Source organism: Armigeres subalbatus, chromosome 3 (genome assembly GCF_024139115.2).
Source record: "Armigeres subalbatus isolate Guangzhou_Male chromosome 3, GZ_Asu_2, whole genome shotgun sequence".
NCBI classification, from domain to species: Eukaryota; Metazoa; Arthropoda; class Insecta; order Diptera; family Culicidae; genus Armigeres; species Armigeres subalbatus.
Genome location: NC_085141.1, coordinates 157,328,188 through 157,343,666, shown reverse-complemented (window position 1 = coordinate 157,343,666; position 15,479 = coordinate 157,328,188). Strand labels below are relative to the sequence as shown.

General features: G+C 38.6%; 1 long non-coding RNA gene across 1 annotated transcript; it reads left to right on the top strand.

The window, feature by feature from the left end:
- The first annotated feature begins 1,393 nt into the window (after positions 1-1,393).
- Positions 1,394-1,838, top strand: LOC134221298 (uncharacterized). Its single transcript, XR_009982308.1, has 3 exons — positions 1,394-1,459; positions 1,543-1,607; positions 1,705-1,838. It is a non-coding gene; the product is annotated as an uncharacterized LOC134221298 (long non-coding RNA).
- Positions 1,839-15,479: the final 13,641 nt, after the last annotated feature.

The window sequence follows — 15,479 nt, the reverse complement described above, 5'->3', positions numbered from 1 at the left end:
CTTATAGCCTATTCAGATTGGGCTATTTATGACTTTGTTAAGTGAGAGGGTATCCAATTATTACGAGGTGTTCAGACTGCAACAAGATAATATATCTTGACATTTCCATGTTTCCTCATTTGCACGCTAATACAGGGTTGAATTCAAGGAGAGTTTTAAAATTTAATTTGCGAAATCAAGCATTTGTGTGGCGACAATCGAACATTTTTTCTGAACAAAGTTTCTACGAAAAACGAGCAATGGGTAATGTTTTCAACATAACCGCGAGTAGACGTAGGACTTGTATAAACGTATTGTATTTACATTTAACTTCTTACTTTTGCATCTATGGAGTTTGATTATAGGTATTGATATTGGAAACGACAACTTCCATGCTTTGTAGAATTATTAGCAATTTGTTTATTCAAAATCTCTGGAAATAAAACTAATAATTAAATACATACTTAGAATTGCTTTGTTTCTAACTATTAAGCCCTTATTTACTCAAGCAAATGTAGGTCATTCATATATTTTTGCCTTTCTCGTATTTTTATTAATGATGGTATTTGAAGTTTAAAAAATCTATTTATAAAATTTTCAGACCTGGGAAAAATGTGCTATTTTAGGGGAACTCCCGTTTCGAAACAAAGAAATACAGCACCAATTGTTGCTTCTTTTTGCTAACATGCGTGCTTGCTGCTGAAAAAATTCACAACAATAAGAAACAAGTCAAGGAGCAGTAACCCTACTAAAATAGAGGAGGTACTGCTAATACGTCAACGAAAAATTATTCAATGTTTTGATTCCAAACTCTACGTCAGGTTTATTAATACAATTTCTCAGAAAATGCAAAACAAAGAATAAGATAAAGTTTATTTAAATATTCAGTTATAGTATAACCATGTACGTGTCGTTTAGTACCAAGCACAACTTAACAAATGGCCAATCATATGACATCCCGCATAATTGAAAACGATTTGCTGTGTTGTTGTCACTATTCACATGAAATAAACGATATTGTTACGATTTACATTACCATTGGTTTACAATGTTATTATATGTTTACCCGAAAACAGTATTATACATAATTGTTAATCTTCAATATCATATGCAATAATTTCAAAGCATATTGCATCTTTACAATTTCTTATGGTCCATCATGACAAAGGAAACGATAGATAACTGTAAATGACTTACAATTAATATTGTAACAATATGGAATATAACTTTGAAATAATCATGTATTGTTCAAGTCTAGCTTGCTACTTCACACTGCCATGAAAATTAATATCTTCCAATGATAAAAATGCAATAATCGTTGGAGTTCTGTGATGAGTGTGTGTTTATTTTTATAAACGAAAATAAAAAGTTTTTCCGTGCGTTTGATTTCTGAGGCCTGATATATTTACTGATGGTTGGATTAGTTAGTTTTGATTGTGATTTGTGTTAAAAATATAATAGTTCTGCATAAAAAACAAAGGTTAGTCATAAAATTTATTCATATCAAATTGAATTGAATTGAAATAATCAAAATACATATATGTATTTAATATCTATTTTCAGTTTATCCGCACATATCGGCAGCTCAGATTTTCAAACCAAGCGAATAGTTTAATGGCTGATTATTGGTATGTACTACGAGCATTATTCAATGCTTTTAGTTTTTAAGCTTTATAAAGGTAGGTAGCTTTTATTTAAGTAGTTTTTCTTTTCCATTTTTTGCAGTTACCGATGCGGCTTCTCCCGATATTCAACACCCATTATGAGCTTCTGTACCGAGAAAATAAAGTGAAGTTTTTCGATTTTTGTTTGTGCGAAATATGTGAATTATCTAATGCAAACATACGGCAATATTTCAAAGTGGCTCTTATCAATAAACAAAAATGAAATATAACTGTTGTGTTTGTTATTTATAAAGCTAGAAAAATAACCAATTATGCTCGTTCAACTATAGTTGAAATTAAAAGTTTGAACATTCAAATTGAAAATATTCATACTGTGATAAATAGAGCAAATATTTTCATTCGGAATTGAAAATTTCAATTTCTAATTAAAGGAACCTCCCCTCTTCTCCCTTGTACCCTTCAATCATCTTTCAGTTTTAAATAAAACCAATCAAATCCCCATAATTGCTTTTACTTTTTATTTCATGATTTCAGCATTTTTCTTAATTAAAACGATGTATACACTGCTCATAATGAGGCCTATAAGCTGGAGCATCATCCACAACACGGTGGCCACTTTTTTTCAGCATAATAGTCCGGGATCCAGCCCCTGGCCAGAGTGAGGGTGCGCATCATTTGGGGTTGTATGTGGGCATTGCGCCATAAATTACCTGTAGATGAGAAATTTTACATAAATAACATTATGAGCTTCATGCCAACCAACTCCGATACTTCTAGCGCTATTGCAGCACCGGAGCGGGGCGTTGTTTTTGACGATTGGTAGCTCCAGCGTAAGCACTTTTTCAAAAATAAGACCTACCTTCGTATTCCTAAATTCTGGAGGACAGCTTTATTTTTTTAATTCTGGAGGACAGCTGCACAACAAAATTGTTCCAGCAGCAAAAACAAAAACCGTATACCATTTCGAAACCTTCTTCTTCTTCTTCTCTGTTTTGTTCAGAACTTTTTGTTGACAGATGAACAATTTTTTGATAGTTTAACAGTTTTTGAAATTAAGAAGTTGAACTTTTAAAATTACACTCAGGAAAGATAAAAAACACTTTTGAATGAAATGCATAACTTTCTTTTAATGTTATATCACTTTTATTTTTACGAAAATTTGCAACTTTTCCGATTGAAAGTGCACAATTTTTAAAGGTACAATTTTATTTTTTTCTGTGTAGTGAAGATACGGGATACGGTGCGTGGTTTTTGCTTCATATCGTTCTACTGTTTTTAAACTGCATACCATACTGTTTTTGTCCGAAAAAACATATTATACCTGAACAGTAACACATACTGTGTAGCGAAAAAAATGTATTGAAAAATTTCCTTTTTTGTATGTTAATTATACTTAACCGCCTATTACTCATATGGTACAATTGCCAATAATAGCATGACATATTGTGAAAACGGTATATGGTGATGTTAGTTTATCATACATATGAACAACAAACAGAATAGTGAGTTTAATATAATTTACTGTTATGACCTATCTGTGAAATGGTCCAATTATGGTTCAAGATTATGCGGGATGACTCGTACCCATCCCGGAATCATGTGGATTATGAAACCAATCACCTGGATGAGCAGACCAAACTCTCTAATTTTATTCTTCTTCATCCACCACCGCTGCCCTCGCTGCCTCAGCCATCATCGGCCTCTGGCCGTAAACTCCGAGCGATACGATTCATTCTGACAAAAAAATGCGCCCACTTCTTTCATGCATATTCGCAGACGCACCGGCAGTTCTACCGCTGGTGACTGCATGATGTCGCTGTGTAGGTAAACAGCAAACGAACGAACGAAACGAAAAAATGCGCGAGCAAAAGGCACGTCAGTACGCGCTGCTGTCAAAATTGAAATGACTCGCACACGGCAGACACTGCTTCTTTTATACACAAATAAAATCTTCCGATAGACCCGAAGGCCCCGTGACATACCGCATTCTGATGTCCGTGCTAGGAACGCACGGTATTGGTTACATATGAAATTTTTACTGGATTTGACAAGAATTAAAATTTTCAATAGTTTATCGTTAATAATCTTAAGTTTCAATGAAATACGCAAATTGCTGGAGAGTGTCCGAGTCGACTGATATATGAATCTTAAAAATCCATCAAAAGATAAAGGCGCTAGTAACGTTCAAAATCTTCCCTTCCAGCGTAACGCTCTCGATTTCCAAAAATCTAAATGACACCCAGTATAGTAAAGAAAGACGTAAGTCCTACGTCAAAAAAATATGAAAAGGGATTTTCGAAGAATATTTGAAGCTCTCATTAAGGATAATGAGCGAAGCTACATTCATTAGTTGGGTGCGCCGTTCTTCGGGGAATCAGACTATTCCTCAATTTATTTTTAAGTTTAAAAAGTATTTTGATTCTGTACTATGATCGAACGGAGATTTGATAGAAAAATTTAGATACTTTTGGGAATTCTCACAAATAAATAAGAAAGGACGATTGGACCAATTTTCAAGAAATATTATCGAACTAAAATGTATTTCCACCAGTATCTCCATGTATGAAGGGCAACTCAGCAATTTAATTTTTTTTCAAAAATGGAAACTGAATCATTGCGTTCTACTCGACAATCAATGATACAGCTTCTAACAAAATCGAATCGTGTGAATGTGATATAATTTAAACTGGATTTTGGGTGAATTAATGCATCACCAATCCATGTTTTATTTAAGGTGAAGGTGGGTTGAGTACCAAAACAAAGCTTTGAAAGTATTTGTACAATAAAAACTGTCATATACTGTAGTAGTATTGGTGTCGTATTAAAAAAAAACAAAGAATATTACTAGGGTGATTCAAAAAACGACCCAGCACCACCACGCTCACTCGATTCCGTCCCATGCTCCGAGTGTCCTCCAAAAACCGATTTGAACAAAAAGTGGTTGAGCGCATGCCGGTTCAAGGTTGTATGAAAACTAGTATGGAAACTAAACCTTTTATTACACTGGCTACAGTGCCTCCCTTCCATACGCTGGCGAAAAGAGAAACCACATAGCTGAAAGCAACATTCCAGGGACTTTACTGAAAGAAAACCGCACCGCAGGAAGGATCCATTGATTACGTAAGGGGTCGTACACTTATTACGTAAGAAATTTTTCTGGGTTTTTCGACCCCCCCTCCTCCCTTGTAAGATTGTTTTCATACAAATGATTTTTTATTTATATGGATCGTCAGATATTGACCGACCCCCCTCCCCCCCTAAGTGCTTACGTAATATGTGTACGGCCCCTAACGCAAAAATAGCATTTTATACCCCACTCACCCCCATGTCACACTTTTTGTATGAAACATCTGCCACTACTGGTGCGACTAGACTAGACTAGCAGTATCTGCAGTATCTGGTGCGATAGATATCACAGACAAATTCTGGTTATTTTGTTGAATTGCACGTTTCACTGATGCCTTCTGAGAAGCCTAATGATCATGCTAAAGATTCGCAACCTCGCTTAAAATCGACTCTCAACTATTGGAACGACCATTCTATATGGATTGTCTATGGAGCTGAAGCTCTTGAATATTTCATCCAGTCATATGGTCTCCCCCCTCGCCAGGGCCCAATGACGAAGCACCACAATCAGAATAATGTTACATTCAACCTCGCCATATAAACTGTCATACAAACCTGAAACGACTTGTGCACGGTAAGCCTCTATTCAAACCAGCCCAAACCATCGGATGACACACAAATTATAAATCACAATCGACTGAGCGTGGCGGAGCAAAATCATTTTTTGAGCCACCCTAATTATTAGTTTGCTGCTGCCGGTGCCCTTGTTTACATTCGCTCCGCGATCAGATTTAATCGTTTTTTTCGGGCAAAAATAGCAGTTTATATTAAGTTTTCGGTTTAAACAAGTGACTGATTTCGAAAAGTGATGTTTAATTTGCATTCCATCAACATTTTGGGCTCCTCATGTGCGGAGAAGTGAGTGAAAACTTGATTTTTTCAGTGCCCTTTGAGAAGAAGTGAAGTGCAGTGATAAGCCCACCAAATCGCGAACGGCTAATAAATTGGCACGAAACTGCTGATTTATGATATTATTCGAGCCGAAATGCATAAGACTCTTTGAATAAACATGTTCATTATCACGGGAAGTGAATAAATATGCTGTGAGCAGGTTAGTAATTTAAATATTAAACTTTTGTTCGATGCTGTTCGATGCATTCGAATGTTGGTAGGAGAGGAGTGCGGGAGGTGTGGGGTTGGCCCGTGGAGGGTCCGGTGCCATATTGGCGGCCATCGTGGTACTCTTCCAACTATGTCCTTAAGGTTATTCTACTTTATATATACATCCCATTCAAATCGTACAGTTGTCCCACGTGAAAAATGTTGAAATCCAAAGTATATTAAGCCATTCAAGGAGCAGAATTGAAACAATTTATGAAATCATGTTTATTCATCAAATATATTCGTTTTACAACCATTCCTACGTTTTAAATTGTCTTCCGCATTGGCCCTTGAACTTTGAAAATTTATTCGATTTGTTCTATTAAATCTAGGTTTAAGTTAAATACTTTATGTTAATTCTAGAGAGCATCTGTTTTTTAAACAATTCATGTTGAATAAGTGGAGAATAAATAATTATCATCATTATTTTTCATCATATAAAATGCTTTCCACAAAACCATCACAATCCGAGTTATTCTTCAGCGCTCAGAAGATTTCCATCTAACATGCATTCGACCCTGCTGCGACAGAAGAGCATGACTGTCAACTACGAAACGAAATGAAAACAGAGAGAATTTTCTCTCTGGCAAAGAGAGCGTGACGCTTGTCAGTTTTGTTTTGTTGAATTTCTCCCTGCATCCCAGTTAGAACGAAAGCTCTCTCGTAATAATTGTTCGTAATAAATTCTTTTTAGCGGGTATCTTTTGACAGCGCAAAATGTATGGAATATTACGTAAATAATGACATCATAAAGCGTATTTACCCTCAAACGCCAATTATTATGTCATTAATGGCGTAATCTGAATAGGCTATTAGAGCCTTGAAAAAGGCTGTTTGCTTCGGCTAAGTGCAAAAAGTAAGAAAACGATCTTTTCAAATAACCGCGAATTTCTAGTGATGGTATAAAAAAGACTGAATGCTCTGCGAGCGAATGCACTTCTCTTTTATACTACTTAATTTTGAATCTTCTCTGCTTCCCACTTGGTGAGCCAATCAGCTAATGTCTTGTATCCCGCTTCTTTGTCAGTCAAAGCGTCATCATCATCAACGCGTTCGAGAAGGGCTTCTTCTTTTTTACGCTTGTTGCTCGCTGCTGGCGTCTATTTCCTAACGGGACTTTTCGCTTGATACAGGCCAATAAGCCGGGCAAGCGAGCTTAGAATTGCAGTTCGGGTGGAAGTATACGTGTTCTTTTCTGAGACAACATTGTTAGTAGTAGAAGGAAAGAAACACCCGGACATGGGATTTCGGGTGATAAGATTTAGAATTCATAACATGGGACGATCATTCAGTCACGTTCGCTTTGTGTGCGGTCAGTATCAAACAATGTTTTTCTACATATTTGCCAAAAAATCCAACATTTGATGAAAAATCGATTGATATTTTATTAATGTTTGAGCTGTTATCGGTGGTTTTTTATCCAAATAAGATTATGTGGAAGATTTGGACATCTTATGAATCTTTAAAGGCATGGTCAAGTGAAGTCCTTCGTCCACTTCGCGGTTAAGTCAGAAAAATTATCCACTGTTAGTTTTGACGCTATTTATGAAAATCACGCATAAAATTTTATCTCTAGAATATTGGATTTGGCACCCAAGTACAATTTCAGGGTTGTTACGACTAAGCGGATTTCGCGATTTTCGCGGATTTTGCGGTTTTCGCGGATTTACATAACGATTTTAGGACTTTGTGTGGATTTAGTTTTAGGAGTATTTAAACAAATGAAATTCTATATCTAAGGACGTTTATTTGAAAATTAGTTTTATGTCTATCTAGATTGGCTTCATTCTCGTTAGCAAATGTTTTCGAGAACAAAATTAACGTTTGTAGTTATTTACTAACATCAATTTTCGGATATTAACAAACCCTGTTTGGATTCCATGGTTACACTCTTGAGCATTGATTAAACAAATGTTATGAGGAGAGGGGCGCCACTTGTTGTCATTTTTATACCATTTTGAAGCATGGCGCATTCAAAACATGTCTGTTGAAGGACATGAACACCCGTCTTTTAAGTGCTTCCGCAGAAATTGTTTTTGATGTTGATTTTGAAAAAAAAAATGTTGAAAATTTTTGAAAATGTTTTCCCGGAAGAGTTTTTGCAGAGATTCCCGAGAAATTCCCGCAAGAATTCACGTTGCGATTTCCTTCGAAGTTTATTTAGCTATGATCACAAGAATTTCTGTGAAAAATCCTGAAAATTTAACAACAGATTTTTCGGAAGTTTTTCAGCAGGAAGTCACTAACCAATTTCTGTTAGAATTTCCCAAGCGATTTCTGGAGGAATTCCACATACAGTTTCCGAAAATTTCCTGCATGTTGTTTTTGAGGAATTCACAAAAATTATGAAAAATGAAATTCCGCATAAATTTCCGGGGAACCTTTTGCAAGAATGGAGAAATTTCCCCAAAATTTCTCGGAGAAACCCCCGCAGACAATTTTGGAGCGACTTCTTCAGAAATTCCAAGAAGGACCATCTAGATGAGTTGTTATATCAACTGCTTTTCCTTAATCCTATTTTTAATTTTGTACAAACATGTGTAACGTTGAAGTTAAAACATATACTTAAAATCAGTAATATTATAAAAACGAACTCGAAAAAAGACGTTCACTAAATTGTTGTAATGTTCAGCGTAATATTTAACATTGATATTTAACGTGTATTTGCTTAGAATTGAGTTTTGGGTCGCGCGGATTTGGCGCAGAATGGATTTTCATGTCGCGCGGAAATGGCGTGGATTTGATTTTAGTCGGCGCGGATTTGGCGCGAAAAATATTTCAGGATCTCCGTAACAACCCTGCAATTTCTATCCCGAAGGGAATTGAATGCTTTGATATTGATTTCTATCATTGGCTCTCTGAAGAACCGTTTGTTTTTTGGACATACATGCTGCATCATGTGGCTTTTCTTCAGTCTGTCTCGGCTCATCACCGATGCCGGCCGGTCTCGGCTCGACTCTGCTGCTGCTGCTGGTATCTGCTCAGCATTGCTGCTGAGTCGGGTCTGTAGGGTGGACTGCTGCTGTACTGGCTAGGTTTCGGCTGATGATGGTGGCTTGATGACTTCATTCCCTGCGAAATGGTGTGAGTGCTGTTCAATCGACGATGCGGTTGCTTCGCTTGTCCCGGTCAGAATGAAAGGAAAAAATCGCGTTGCGCTATTTTATGGCTTCTCGGCAGACCCAGCGGCTGCTCATTCGCTGGTGTCTGCACCAATCAGAACGTGGTAATGGAATGATGCAAGAATTATGCGGTACCCATATTTATAGGTTCCCTTGATCTCAATGTTTTCATTGAAAACAGTTTCATGCCTATTGAAACAAGTTTTCGGGTCTTATCAAGCATGGACATGAAAGGCATACTTGAAATCTGTCGATTGAGGGGCTTACCGCAGAAATTCGTCCACTGCGACGAACGCTATTAACGTTTAAAATCTTTCAACACAGCGTAACGCGGTCGATTTGAATATTTTGAAAAGACACCCGGTATAGTAAAGAGAGACGTAAGTCCTACGTCAATATAAAAATATAAATAAAAAACCACGAAATTGGTGCCGTATTCCTTTCTTTCGCGATGAGATCAATATATGTTCAGTGAGATGGAGATCGGAACAGTTCGCCTATGATGAACGACAGAAAACGAAACGGGAGATTTTCTGGAGGAACTCCTTGAAGAATATACTTAACACTTACTAAAAGAACCGAGTTCTCTTTTGAGGGATTCCTGAAAGACCTCCTCCTTGAATAACTTGCAAAAAACAGTAGGATTTTCTTTCACGGAAAATCCATAAATATTGTGGGCACTAGCGGGCGCCGGTTTGTATTGAGTTGATCTATTACTGTAGTTACTTTTATTTCCCTTCCTATTTGATTACGACGATGATATACGACGAAATTGTTCTGAAAAGGAAAAACAGATTTTCTGCAATTTTTATCTATACTAAAGTGACGTTTCACAGAATAGCAACCCTGTATAGAAATTTAGCAACCCAGTACGGGGTGCTAAATTTGGAAACTCACGGCTAATTTTGAGTTGCGTTCTCATTTTACATTCCCGTTTAGATACTACCGGTGTAGAAGTGGGTCGCTATATAGGGCCCGGAAATAGCGATAGGGATGTTGGCATAGTGATGATTTCGAATTCAATGATGTAACTATGGTAATCAGCGATTGTTATTTTTTCACTCAGTTCAGTATTATACCTTTTAGTAATAAAGACGCTTGTACTAACTGCAGCTGCGTTCTTTACTTTCCTTCCCGATTGTACTGCTCAACAGGTTATGGGCCCAGGGAAGTAAAAACTAGTTACGTTGTATATAGATTGTGGTCGTGTATGACGGAAAGAACTGAAGAGGAACCGTGGTTCATTGTGATTCATCGACGGTAGAAAAGAAATGGATATGGAACTGAAGACGGGTGCTGTTCGTTTGAATTTTGGTAACTATGACTTGTGGAAAGAAAGGACCAAACAATTACTGGTTCGCGAAGGTTTGTGGCGTGTGGTTGTCAATGATCTACCACCGAAAACAGAAAGGACAGAAGCATGGATCGACAAGGACGAGCGTGCAGCCGCCACAATTGGTTACTTGGTGGAGAGTAGCCAATTGCAACTCATCAAGAACGCCCCGTCAGCCAGAGAATCGTGGGACATCCTTCATGACTATCACGTGAAGCAAACATCGGCTGGTAGAGTAGGATTATTGAAGCGCATGAGTCGGTTAGAGCTGGAAGAGCAAGGTAATGTAGAAGAACATTTGATCGCAATGGACGCGATGTTTGACAAGCTAGCGGAAGTAGGATGTGACATGGCAGATGAGTTGAAAGGTGCTTTCATACTGGCGAGTTTACCAGAGTCATATGATGGTTTTGTGACGGTAATGGAAGGGATAGATGGAGGATATACCATGAAATCATTGAAATCCAAGCTTTTGAACGAGTACTATAAGCGTCAGCAGAAAGTTTCGATTAAGGAGGAGAAAGCGATGAAGGTTGTGCACAAAACGGAGCGTCAATTCCCAGGACTGTGGAACGACCAGCGAGTGTGTTTTGAATGCGGGTAGACCGGACATATACGGAAGGGATGTTACAAGTATCTAGCAAGATTGGCAGAGGAACAGCAGGTGGAGTCTTGTACGAAAAATGAACGAACCGATGAACGAGCGCAGGCAAGAACATCAAGTGTGAAGATCGCAGTTCAGGAGGAGACTGGTCATAGTCGATCGATCTGTTTCTCTGCAGTCGAATATGAGCATGCGGATCAGAGATGGGTGATAGATTCTGGAGCATCACGTCATATGACATCGGATAGAAAGTTTTTTACGAGCATTAAACAACGAAGGGACGTTATCAAACTTGCGGATGGAAGAGAGTTGGTGTCTATCGGAGTCGGAGATGGCGTCCTAATCGGCATAGGTGATGACGGCAAGGCAACTAAAGTGAAACTAAATAATGTTCTATTTGTTCCCAAATTAAATACTAGTCTCATTTCCGTTAGATTGATTACAGAATCGGGAGCTAATGTTAAGTTTGGATCGAAACATTGTTTTATTGATAATAACGGCAAAAATATCTTGTTAGGAACCATGGTAGATGACATCTATAAGCTAAATGAGTTTATGTAATGAAATAGAAACATCAAGGAGGAGTGTTGGCATAGTGATGATTTCGAATTCAATGATGTAACTATGGTAATCAGCGATTGTTATTTTTTCACTCACTTCAGTATTATACCTTTTAGTAATAAAGACGCTTGTACTAACTGCAGCTGCGTTCTTTACTTTCCTTCCTGATTGTACTGCTCAACAAGGGACCCAGATGGGGACTCCCGTGGAGGTGCTCTTACAGGCGACATGTGATATACACGGTAAAAAATCAACACGCTCAATTTAACTGTTCCATCTATTGAATGATCAACTTTACAGTCACTATTATTGAAAATGATAGTCCTTTGATTTTGAAGTGGTGTCACACCTTTCACAAGTGTGTTGAATGCAGACAATTCCATAACATCAACACGATTGATCAAAGTGCTACTCACTGGATGTTGAAATGATTAGCACTTCGATCTTCACCAATGATGTCTCCACTAGAATTGAAAGTGCTATGCTATTGAATTTACAGGTTCAAGGCTATTGATTTAAGAGTGGAGCGATATTGGTGTTGTTCTAAAAATAGATGACAGTTCTTTCATCTGTTCTGCTTATTTCAAGAGGTATTTCGAAGTGTGAGATGGAGTCATGGTAAGACGAAGGACTTTCAATCAAAGGTATGTTATTCAAATCTGAGTTGAGGCAATTCTATTTTTTTATTTTGTTGCTTTATATTCAAAATATTGTGCACGCCAAATGGAAGTGGTGGTCTTTGAATGCGATGAGCTCAGCTATTGATATTGATTTGATTCCAAAGTAGTGCATATTCAAATGCAGAACAGTTCACATGGACGTGTATATTTTTTACCGTGATGAGGCAACTGAAATGCTGCGATGGGGGCGCGTTGTATTTTTCTCCACGATACATACCTAAACGACGCACCGCCACATGTTGTCCATCAAGTGCACTTCCAGCCGAGAACGGTTTGCCATGCATCATACACGCATTATTTTGTATGTGTAGGTCTCCCGCTGTAACCGCAATCGGCGATGTATAGGTAGCCAAGGCGTTTATCGTTAGCAGTGCACGGTTTGGTGCCGATGGGGCCGATGCAGAAAAGCACATCGATTTGGTAGGCTACCGAGTAGGTACCTATACCGCTTCAAACAGCGCATGCGCGTTTGGTTGAAGAGCGCGCAATCGGAACAAAATAGAAAAAGAAAAGAGGCGGTGATTAAGGTCACTCCTGACGGAATCCAAGTTTAAAAGTGCTCGCGTTTTCGGGGGCAGCAGCAAAGCTAAATCAAGAAAAATAACAGTTGTGCATCGCCTCTGAATCGAGTGAACCGAAAACGCGAGCACTTTGGAACTTGGATTCCGTCAGGAGTGACCTTAAATAAATTTTCTGCTCTCTCAAAGCGTTCCATGGTGAAAATCCGGTTTTGAATAAGCACATCGGATCAAAAGCGTTAATATATCATATTGATTGGGAATGTTCAGGAAACCCCCCCAGACCAAGAGTAAGAATAGTGTACAGCTACAACCATCACTGACGCAAACTGCTACAGAGACTTACCACCCTTCGCTAAGTCAGTCTAAGCCCCTGGTGGCTCATTACAGAAAAACCCATTGCGAAAGCTGGGCTGTCAACGGCGTTATTGATAATAATAATTATTCCTTCACGTGAATTGCGTCGGACTTGGCGTTTACTCTGGCAGACACCCACGAATCAGCAAAAACGAGCCAAAGAAAGTTTACCAGAACGCATTCACTGCAGCAGCGAAGAAGATTCCGAGCCCCTCTACTGCATCAACGGACGTAAGCAAGAAGATATCGTCAAATGCCCCCAAGCTTTCCAAGGAAAACGCACGTTTAAGTTAGCATAAACGAACTGCACCAGCTAAAAGCCCTGCAATGGTGGACATAAAAAAAACTTTCTTGAGCTTTGAGCTAGATTGACTGCTCGTAGTTGCTACTCCATTATGACCAGATCAGCTGTTCTTGCACAGGGAACCAACAGATGTTTGCTTGGGACTAGCACACATCTTCAATGTACAAGTACTGGTGATCTCATTTGTTAGGTCATACTGGCGCCTGCCACGTCAGAATGCAAGTCAATGTGGGGAAGGGGGAGGAAATGATGATGCAATCACTCGCCCACTGCAAGCCGAATATACCTCTGCACTTGCCACGAGTTCATGCGGAATTTGTTGGAATTTTTGGGTTAGGTTGGAGAGGCAGAGGTCCGTCTTGGTTAACGAGCTGCCAATGTGATAGGTAGGAGAAGGTAACTGATGGAATTTCTAATTGGATGTAGGAAACGAGCTCTATAGTTCATTTCCAATTCTAGCAGATTACTGTTAGAATACTCAAGTTGAAGGTATAAGGAATAGTAATGGAAACGGTATGGAAGTTCATTTCCAGTTCTAGCGATTGCTAGAACATGAGAAATGAAGAGAAAGATACAAAGTAGGAGGAATGGAACGGACCTGGGATTGAACCCACGACCTCCTGCGTATGAGGCAGAAGCAGTAGCCATATGACTACCAAGCCCGCTTCGAAACAAGAGAGATCACGCTCTGAACTGATTAATTTTATTACCGGCCGCGCAATGCAGAACACAATAATTCGGCCGATCGCGCGATCGTTCTGCTGTCCGAAACAAGAGAGATCATGCACTGAACTGATTAATTTTATTACCGGCCGCGCAATGCAGAACACAATAATTCGACCGACCGCACGATCGTTCTGCTGTCCGAAACATGAGAGATCACGCACTGAACTGATTAATTTTATTACCGGCCGCGCAATGCAGAACACAATAATTCGACCGACCGCGCGATCGTTCTGCTGTCCGGAAACATGAGAGATCACGCACTGAACTGATTAATTTTATTACCGGCCGCGCAATGCAGAACACAATAATTCGGCCGACCGCGCGATCGTTCTGCTGTCCGAAACAAGAGAGATCACGCACTGAACTCATGGTGGACATAAAAAAAACTTTCAATGAATAACTAAAGAAATGCTGATAAATTACTAAGTTGAAAAGCAGGCCAAGTTCTAGTTGGAATGTAGTGTTATGGAAGAAGAAGCTTGCGATGCACTTACGAGATTGACTGATTCACCGAAATCAAGTGCTAAACTGTTAGTAAGTTTTTAATAGTAAATATTATCATACATAGAAATTGTAACACACTAGAGTCGGTTTTTACGCGGAAGATATGGGCCGCGTAAATTAAAACAACGTAAAAAACCGCGTAAATCCCAAAGTATGTCTGAAGGAACCGCGGAAATCCAGAAACTCGCATGAATAAAAAATCGCATAAAAAACGATTCCTGTAAAAATAACCGCGTAACAAACTACTTCAGTGTACATCGGGTATGAAGCGTTGACTCTTCCTTGATCGAATGGTTCAAGAAAATTGAAAATCCATCGAGAAACGGCTGAGATATTAACGATCAAAGTCTATCATATTTTCGTGACGATTTTCCATTTTTTGCAATCGTAAAGTGTGCCCTAATATAGAAAAGACAGACGTAGTTCTACGTCAAAAAAGAAATACACGGCACTTATTATAAATCTTCGCATATCACAAATTCTTAACATGTGATGTAAGCAAGCTTTGAAAGCTCAGTGCATATTGCTGGCAATTCGCCAAAAAGTAGGCAATTATATTGCACCTAATGATCGTGAAGGCATTAATGGTAAGATATGGCAACAAGGTAGGGGAAGTGGGGGTAGCACGCCCATAGGGGTTAAAACGCGCCACCCCTGAATAAGGTTAAATATCCCCATTTTGATTATTTTCAATAGTCTATACGATAAAGCAATGAAAAATATTGCCATTGGATACATATATTTCATGATTTTCTCTAGTTATACATGAAAACTCGAAAACGATTTTTGCGTGTTTTGATGCAATTCTAGCTCGGTGGAATTTAGTCTTTCTGTCGCTGTTATACATTGATAAATTAATAATTGAGCCATGAGCCATGCTGCTTACTCGTGTTCTTTATGTTCCACACGAAATCGTCGTCAAAAATGGTTTTAAAACGA